This window comes from Erithacus rubecula (assembly GCF_903797595.1).
Source record: "Erithacus rubecula genome assembly, chromosome: Z".
Lineage (NCBI taxonomy): Eukaryota > Metazoa > Chordata > Aves > Passeriformes > Muscicapidae > Erithacus > Erithacus rubecula.
Genome location: NC_136661.1, coordinates 22,690,551 through 22,700,694, shown reverse-complemented (window position 1 = coordinate 22,700,694; position 10,144 = coordinate 22,690,551). Strand labels below are relative to the sequence as shown.

Sequence of the window (10,144 nt, the reverse complement as noted above, 5' to 3'; positions counted from 1 at the left end):
CTTAGAGGTTTTCTTCTGCTCTGTGGATGCTGACATGTGCTCTGTTCTACTCCCTGGTTTCAGTGGCATTGTGTGGTGAGGGACAGATTCTGCATTACAAATGTGGCCAGCCCAGTATTCTGTGACCAAGTTCAACTGTTGGGGGGGCAGTTCAAAAATCACAGTAAAATTCAGCTCTGGAGCTGATAGAACTTTTCATATGATTTTCCAAGATATGTTAAAGAAGAACCTATTGTAAATCTGTGAAACAGCCAGACATCTTGTAAGAAAGGGTTTTTTTATCTACAAGATATCCATTAATTGTTCCTAAATTTTTATATTTGTGCACAAAGAATTGCTGTGTGTAAATATGCTTTCAATTAATGTTACTTTAATTTTAGATTAAAATGATAAAATAAGGAATAATGCAAAGTTTCCATGAAAGACCACAATATCTGTATTTCTTTATTTTTAGTAAACTCTGCAAGAAAGTGAGTGCCCCTGCCTTTTTCTTGCTTAAAAAAAAAGAAAAATAATAGAAACAATCCAAAAGCTTAAATATTTGTTTTGATTTTGCAGCTTAAGTAAGAAGAAATTTCAGGCTACAGCTACCTTCCTGCAGTCATTCATTCTATCTCACTTAAACTCTATAGTGTAAATCTTAAAAACAGATAAGAAATTTGTTTTCTGAAAGTTGTGACAGTTATTTCTTTCAGTTGTTTTAAGGTAAAGGAGTCATGTTAGATATGTAAAAAGTAATGTTTACACATTTGTCAGAATGCTAGCAAAAATTTTTATCTCTAATTCTGCCTAAATGGGAATGATTACAATTATAATGTTTTCATTTTGTATCTTTGCCAGATGTAGATGCCATAGAAGAAATGGTAGATGTCCTGAGTATGCCACTTGACATGATAGATTTTAGAACTCTGTTTACAGTAAGCAGAACTCTTCTCGTCAGAGAGAAAAAACAGCTGCAGGAGCCAATTAAAAGATCAAACTGCTTTCTTAAAATATACGAGGCACTTCACAAAGTCCACCAAAACATGATTTTCAGAAAGACATGAAGAGTTGTTACTTGAAATGCCAAATAAAACACCAAAAGCTTCTCATCCTGTTATAACTTTCTTTCAAATTGAAGTTGATGGTCCACTGGGGTCTAATCTTCATTACTTATGAACAGCAAGATGTGATTAATAGCCACAGTGGTATCCATTTAGGTAGAAAGCTTCTTTGTTTGAATCAATAGGAACCACAAAATCAGTGCATGTTTTCTTCAAGTTTCTGTACAATTGCACATCTATAGCAGACATTGCTTTGCTGCCCTAGCTTGCATTTTATGAAGAATTCCAGTACTCTCACCTACAGAAAAAAATAACAGCTTTGAATTTTAACAGCCGATTTTGACAATGCAAATAAAATACAGCCTTTACTAATGAGAGTATCTTGCAGTAACCCAGAATAATTATCTGATCTAGGAAGAAGTTCTGCTTGGTTTTTTAAATCTTTATTCACTATGCTGTGGTGGATGAAGGATCTTAGCCTTGCTTTTAGACAAAGATAGTTGAGTAGGAGAAGCATTCAATGCTTTGGGCACATAATTAAGTTCTGACTGACTACAAGAGTTGTTATGTCCATCAATGATTTAATCCAATGCCCAGTGAAGTTGAAGGACACTGTTTAAAAAGCAAATTAATGATTGAGAACAGGATCAAGCTTGAGGCGATCTAAATTAAATCTAGTGTTTTTGAAAAAAATATTGCACTTACTTGCTAAATTCCTATGAGGAGGCCATCTGAATTTGTCTTTGTAATCTGTTTAACCATCTTGGATACTTCCATTTATCACTGGGCTTTTAAACTTCCAGAAAACATAGTAATTTTAGCCAGTAACAATGTAAATTATTTGCTTTCTTTGGTTATTTTCCTGTGAGTCTCCTAACTTTAAGGTCTTTCATAGTTTAAGATTCATAACTAAAGTTACAAAACTTCTTTTATCCACTTATTCAATAGCCCTGATATTGGAGTCCCTATTAAAAGCAATAAAATTAATACTACAGACCTTGAGACTCCACCTTCACTATGCTCCTGTCTGTATTTTCACAAGTTATGAGCCCATACTTCTCCCAAAGGCACTTAAAAAATGATAGCTTATCATATTCAGTTGCACACACTAAACTTGATAGGACTGAGTCCTCCCGAAAATAAGCAGAAGGAGTTCTGGCTATAACTTTTTATGCACACCTAAAGAATTTCTGAACTACCTCAAACCTAATGACTGATCCATGCGCTTAAGAATAGCTGTAGTATAAGAAGATTACATTAATGGATGAACCAGAATGGATTTTTGTCATATTTGTTTTGAAGGTCTACTTGTCCATATATAATTCTGCATTATGCAAGGTGAAGCTCTGCTACTTCATTTCTTTTTCTGTGGCTGTGAGAAAAAGGCATAAATTGAGAACTTATTCCTACACGTATATAAAAAGAAGCCCATGCCAGTTATATAATGTCATGGCATTTTTGAGATGGGTTCATTTCTTATTTCCCATGTCTCTTTGTTAGTTTGAGAAAGCTGTCATATCCCTCTGCACTTCAAATCTCCTTCCTAATACTGGGAACTTAGGAAATAGGCACATTGATAGTAATAAGAGTTTAGTTACCCATCTTGCACATAAATGCCTGTATTTAGACATCTAAATACCAACAGACTATTGTAAATAATTCTTTCTATATTCAAATCCAATCCTGTGTAGGAAAAGCAATTTCTGTAGGTGTATTTCAAGCAGAAAAAGTAGTGGGATTGCCATTATGGAAGTGATCATAAGAGGCTGTCTCAGCTAACACAGCTTCGTTAAAGTTTAAGACAGTATGAGTAAGGTAGGTAGGAATGTAGAGAATTAGTTTGTATTGTTATGAAGGTTGCATCAGAATGTGATTTAAAGCAAATTTTCTACTGAGAATTAAGTGCTACTGTAGACTCCAACCTCCCCTGATAAATAATTAAGCCTAAAAGAAAACATATTTTCCTGCATGGCAAGTAATAACTATTGTACTGTTAGTCATGCTGTGCTGTTTATTGTCCCATCAAAGTGGTAAACTGATGCTTCTGTGTCTGCTACTTAACATAATTCAGTTTTAGCAAATTTAAGTCCTACTGGCATCCTTTGCAAATAAAATTATATCATTTACAACATGAGCTTCTGAATAATTCGGCTGTCGTACCTCAGACCAAACATAGCTAGAGCAAAAGAGAAAACAATATTAAGACACTGTCAGAAAATGTGCATCAAAAGTACAAGGAGCTTTGAAAACTATGGCAAAAATTGACTTGAATGTGATATATTTTGTCAGGAAGGCCTTTGGATATACATTTTATACCTTCCAGGCGCTCAGTCGCATTGAACAAAAGTATGCTTAATATGGAGTTACTGTCTTTTCAGTTATATATGAATTAATATATGAGGGTTTTTTTGTTCTTCAATAGATTGGAATCACAAATTAACTAATTAAGCCTAAAAAGATTTTTTTTTTTTAAAGAAAGGCAAATAGAAAAAAAATAAGCTAGATGATCCCTGGGTCAGCTAAGAAATCAGTCAATTTTGTTTTCTATAAACAAAAGGGCAGAGTTGACCTATCTGTTTATTAGGGTAAATACTCTAAGCAAGCAATAATTACAAGTGGGGGGGGGCAATATTCTTCTGATTTAGACAAATATAATCCCACAGAGTACAGCTGAGCTCATTCCACAATTATGTGCCCACGAGCAAGTTGGAGTTGTCACATAACACAGATTTACTGACTCGGAACAATTTTAAAGCATGAGGGATAATGGTTTTGACTTTCATGAGACAACAGTTCAACACACACTTCCTAAAAGATTGCTATCTGTAAAAGTATAATCTGTTTTTTAGTTTTTGTTCCATATTGCTGTGAATTTGAAGGAATGTCAAGGTGGAGAATTTCACCTCATGAGACTGAGACACTTCCAGAGCAATGAAGTTAGAATTGGAGTTAAGCCTGTTCAGCGCTAGAATTTTTAAAAATCCATTTGATAATGGGCATTATGAGAGCTGGTGGAAAGGTAGAGGCAGACTTAGGAACAGTAGTGTCTGGGCATAACTTTTGACAGTGAGCTCACACCCAGAGCCAGGCACTGGAGATGCTCCAGAGGGGACGATTGCAGGAAAAAGCTGAGAAGCCGTGCAAAGGAAAGCATGGCATGGATATCCATGAAAAAGACCAGAGCATCCATTTCTGATATCTCAGGTAGGATATTTGTCCAAGCACAACCTTCTGCTGAGCAAGGTACACATCACCCAGTTATCCTGGTTTCCTTGGGAGATGATGGAGAGAGAGGGACAGTTCACTGCTGAAGCTGCCTGCAGGAAGGTGCCTGAGTGCCAGTTTCTGTGTGGTGGGTAAGAAGGGAACATAGACAGACAGCTCAGGTCACTGAGCTTCCCCTGGAGACTCCTAAAGTTGGATGTGATGAAATTTTATTTAGCATCTGATAGAGCTGGGCTGGCATTTCAAAGGGGCTGCAGATGATGTTCAAGGTATATTGTGGTCATAGTGTGGGAAGCAGTGGCAGTGCCCAGTATCTGTCCCTGTATGCCAGGGAACAAATTCAGAACATTCCAGACTTTGAAGTAATGAGAAAAATTAAATTACTTTTCTGAAGGAAAAATTAATCATTTTTCTGAAATGTCTAGAAATGTTTTGAATTTTCTAGAAAGAGGTAATAAAAGAGACTGTCACCAATGTGAGCACTCAGTGTTTCTGTTTCCTCTGAAATGCTGGGCAGTCTGTGACCTGGTAATGCAATCCCCCTGAGTTTAGGAAGCTGCACACTTTCACTCCATACCATTCACCTTTTCTATTGGCTGCTGAAGGTTGAAAGGGATGAACAATTACATGCAGTCACTGTTCCTACAGTAATTATCTTAACACTCATATGTATGGCACATTAAGATATTTTCTTCTCATTTAGCCTTCTAATTCAGAAGATAGTGCCTCTTGTTGCAAGTGGCTTGCTATACAAATGCAGCATAAATGTCTGTAAACTTCTACTGTTTTCCGAAACCCACTGACTGGGTTTTTTGGTCTATGACTACGCTGCACCTAAGAAGTTTGCATCCTTCTACCTGGAGGTTTTTTGCTCTGTCTAGACACACAGTAATCCCACAGAATGAGCATAGCATTTTTTTTTTTTATCTGTGCTCTCTCAGCCATGAGAAGCCTTCACATCTTTTTGAAAGATTAAACTCAGGCCCCTAACCCTTTCACACAGTCCTCATTGCCCTTCCAGTGGGAAGATCTGTCACGTCCACACTCTGCAGTTACTGATAACAGTAACTGTCAGGTTGAACTAGAAAAAGTAGTAAATATTTGCATTTGTTTGTTTTGGCCAAGTTACTGCTGAAATCTCTCTCTAATCCTTACAGAGTTTTCCCTGACCACAGAAACTCATTGCTTCTGATACACTGAATAATATACATCAACTCCCACTGCTCACTGTAGAGTTACATTTGGAAACTATTATTGTTTCAACAGTTTTCCTGTCAGATGTACATACATTAGAGATTTTCTAAAGGGCACATCAATAAATAGGCTGGAAATTTTGTTTATAAACTTATTTATAGATTTACATATGCATGAGGTTTTTGGGTTAACATTTCTCCTTCTTTTGATCGCAGGTCATCCCTAAATAAACCAAAATCTCTACAAATGTATTAGATATTCACAGAATGTCCACAAAAGGGAGGATGAACAGCTTGTCTGTAACAGAGTATTGATTATTCTTTGTAACTCACAAATTAATGATAAATTAGAGATGACAAAATATAGGTTCAATATTAGAGTGTCCTCTAAAAAGGTCTACAATACCAGAACAGCTTTCTTGAAAAAGCTTGAGAAAAAAATGTTATTTTAAAATAATAGAAAACAATTATCACTTCTTTCACTGATGTGTGATATCACAGCCATACTTCTACAGACTACAGAGATTCCCAGATTGCATTAAAATTAAGCAATCCAGGCTATGCAGTCTATATTTCACAGTATAAAATTCCACAGACTTGGCTCTTTAGAGCTGTCAGTTCTCATTAGACAATTAAAAGTCTCCTCACAAGAATTAAGTTTCCCTAACACTGTCACACTGCAGCAATCTGATCCAACTGAACACATACTGACTGCTGAGAAAGGTTTTAGGAACCTTGATCCTTCTTCCTGGCTCCCACTGCAGTGTTGATACCTGCACCCAGCATCACAGCTTCTTATGCACCTTTTGTTTGGATGGCAAATATTTTGTTAATTATTTAATTTTAAAAAATGTAATGGGGAAGTATCCTTTAATATATGGGCAAAAAAGTTGTTCACAAAATCTTAGTGGACATCTCTCCTAATACTGTTATTTGTACACATCTATGAAAAAAAACCCTGTCTTGGACAGAGGAAAAGAGGAGATGATTTACAAATTAATGTGGTATCTCTCATTAGACTACCTAGAGTAGGTGGAAGAAAAAGCAGCCAAGTTCATGGGCATAGCAGTCATTCTTAAGGTTTTTGGGGAGAAACATTGTATTTGTAATCATTTTAACACTTTTTTCTATGACTCAGGATTTTGCCTTCCACTTGCTTTGTATCTAGTCTACAAATCTTGTGTTTATAGAGACATGAGCACCACGAAACACTTTGACACTCTCTGCTTCCTCCATCTGGAGCAGCAGCACTATCTAAAATCAAGGGGCTGCCTGGCCAAGGAAGGGGATGCCGTGGGTGCTGCTGCCTGTGTTCCTGCAGGGACTCCACGGCCAGAGCAGGAGGACAGCTGAGGCAGAGCCTGCTGTGGGTGCTGCTGTCCAGCCACTGCCCAGGGAGGTGCTGCTGTGTGAATGTGACAAACATAAACCAGAGACAAAGGGGTGAGGGCAAAACTGTGTTTGTGCCAGTAGAGATTAAAACAAAAACAAAAACAAAAAACTTGCTTGGCGCAACTTGTGTTGAGGCTGCGGGTTATGGCTTGTGTGCTGAAGCATGTGCATTCCCACATGCTTTTTGTACTCCTTTGAGACACAGGGTGACTGCATTTAGAAATAAGTACACAATGTACCTTGGATGTTGTCCTTTCCACAAGACAGATGTTTGTGTTCTCCTCTGAGGACCCAGTTTAAGTCCATAGTCATGGATTCTTCCATAATATTAAACTCTTGATTAATATGTTTACTAGGAGGTTGTCCTTAAATCAGAACTTGGAAATTCAGTCATCCCCTGGCATATCTTTCATTCTTACCAAATTTCTGTTTTTAGAGCCTCCAGATAGTGCATTAATGTGGTCACTTCTCTACGAGCACTCTTGGGAGAAAGAACAGCAGTAATGACCCACTATAGAAAAAGGGAAACTGAGGCACAGAGTATTGGTTAGCTTGCCCAGCACTGTGTCTTTTCAATTCATCCTCATGCAGCTCTTCCCTTCCTGTTATTAAGGAATAATAACTTCCCTCCCTCTCCTCCCTAGAAAAGGCAAAACTCTTGCTGTCTTTTCTATGGAGCTCTATAACAGAGTCCTACCTAAAGGTTGTTCTGTCTTCCAGCTGGTTTGCCCTGGATGAGCAGCAAAAACAGGTTCTGGAGGTCTTTCACTTCAGCCAGCCTGGAAAACTGAAATGGACAGGTTGTTCTCTATCCTTAGGCTACAGAACCACACAGTTCTTATCTTTTCCTTTTGTTTTCTTCCATTAACATTATACATTCCCACACAAGCACAAATGCTTGTGCCTTTTTGGCTTTTTTTTTTTTGGTATTTTATGAATGCCTTTCTCCATGGGAATCAATTTTTACTGATTTTTTTCAAACAAGGTAAGTTCAGGAACCTCACTTACAACTCTGACAGGTCAAGCCAGTCTCAACAAGAGAAAGCACATTATATAAAACAGCTTCTTAGATTTCTTGTAGACACATCAGTTCAGGTTGGTGCTTTTCAGCAGTTGCTATTGCAGCAAAAACAACAACCACCAGCAGGTAAAGTAAAAGTAGTCTTACCTCAGTGTGGCACTTTGGGAACTTGTTTCTTTGCTCTTCTTGCTGCTGGCCCCATCATTCCCCTCAGGCAGCACTGAGGTTCCATTTAATGCACAGATTTGCTGGACCAGTAAATATCTGCTGGCTTTGCTAGTGCAAAAACATAAATTTAAAAATATTTGTCAGACCTGTGTACAGTGGTTCTGAATGCTTCTCCTGTATGCTAAAAATGAATGTCAAGTGATCCAAGTAAAACAGATTTCCAGTTTGCTCCCCCTCCATGCTTCTGTCCATGTGTAAAGCTGGAGCTAAGATACAGAGACAGATATTTAGGTCCTTGCATGCACGTTGTGATCATGTAAGAGAGAATTCTCTTTGGTGCTAAATGTTTCATTTTCCTCACTTGCTTTTATCTTCTTTTAGCAGACTGATTTTAAGAGTGCAAAGAGCAGACTTTTGGTCCAAGCAGAATGGATACAGTAAATATTTTAATAACCATCTGTGTCCTTTTTAGTATTTGGGCTCCATCAGCTAATATATTTGAGTCCTTTTGCTGAGTTGTTGTACTCACTGTACATACATAATGATAATATTATGGGTTTAAGAAGAGAAAATTTCAAAGTAAAAGCACTGAGATTAGCCATCATCCATCCAACAGGTAGCTAAATATTTGCAAATATTTGGATATTTGAAATACAAAACTAAAATTAATACGGCATTGGGGTGCAGTGTAATAACCATACAAGAATACTAAAGCCAGAATTTATCAAATGGAAAAATTATAAACCATACAGCAACACAAAAAATTAAAAAAGGTAAGCACAATAAATAGTGTAGAAACTATAACTCTCCTTTATCTTCTTGAGGTGTTTCTGTCCTGTCCTGCTCCACTGGCAAATCTGTGCTTGGCTTTCTTCCACACAGTGCTTTCACGCCTGCCTTAATTCAGGACAGTCCCTTACTACCACAGAAAATACATGAGCTTTGGATCCATTCTTAAGTCCTCCTCCTCCTCCTTCCCCTGTACCCTTAAGAACTACAGAAATCAACAGAATGCTGGTAACTGAGAAAATATTGATAAAAAAAACCCGCTACTGCTTCAGGTGGATGTTAGAGGAATCAGAAATACCTCACTGAGCAGCTCATCACTGAGTGGGTGTGTGGGTTGGACTGCAGTTCCTCTCCACTCCTATTATTTGTTACAGCCCTTTCACATCCTATCTTAATAAAGTTTGTAAGTTCTCTTATGGGGCAGGGAACATACCTGTCCCTCTGCTGGTAATGGTATGTTGGTTCTGTGCCCTGTTTCATCCCTTCCTTTCTAATGGGAACTAAAGGCATGAAGATATTTCCTGTACCCAGCTCTGTGCCAGTGCTGGCTTGACTTCGAGTCAGCTGTAGTTTGTTATTGGCAAACAAATATCAAAACTAAAGGCTAACTTCAAGCAAGTGAAGCATCTGCATTCCACTGGCACACGTGCACACCTAGGTTCTGGAATAATGCAAATCAGATCTGCCTCGGGTTACGGGAAAACAAGGTACACTGATCTCGAGATAAATGAGCTCTGCTGAGCTGTGCTCCTGCAGCTTCAGTGCTGCTGCCGTCTCTGCAAACAAGTGGAAACTCAGCTAAAGGCCAGAAAGGGTTATCCCTGGGAGTCAGATCTCCCAGAAAGCAGAAACCATAGAATTAAAAAGTAATTTTGGTTCTAAGGCTGGAAGAAACCACAGGAGTTCATCTTGTGCAACCCCCTGCTCAAAGTGGGACCGGTTTAGATAAAGTTGCACAGGGCCTCAAGAATTAACCCATGTCAGTGGAAATTAATTGACTTTAAAAAATTCTGGGAATTGAGAATCTACTATGAATCCACAATTCTTTCTGCCACCAATTATGTTTTCATTGTTGGTTTTAGTTTGGTTTATTATTTTCCCCAAAGACTCATTTTTAACCTTTATTTGACTAGCTTTAGCATCCTCTCTTTTAACACTGATTTCTTATTTGGATATTGCCTGGCAGAGGCTGTCATCACATAACCCTTTGAAACAGACTGAGCTTCATTAATTTGTTACTGTATTATGTTTTTCATGTTCCAATTGCTTTTGCAACCCTGCTCTGAGATTTCTCTGATTTATCAACACAAAGA

General features: G+C 37.8%; 1 long non-coding RNA gene across 1 annotated transcript; it reads right to left on the bottom strand.

The window, feature by feature from the left end:
* Positions 1-375: 375 nt before the first annotated feature.
* On the bottom strand, positions 376-8,146 carry LOC306814129. The gene is made up of 3 exons (XR_013777101.1): positions 8,022-8,146; positions 2,243-2,415; positions 376-1,341 (listed from the first exon to the last, which is right to left on the bottom strand). It is a non-coding gene; the product is annotated as an uncharacterized lncRNA (long non-coding RNA).
* Positions 8,147-10,144: the final 1,998 nt, after the last annotated feature.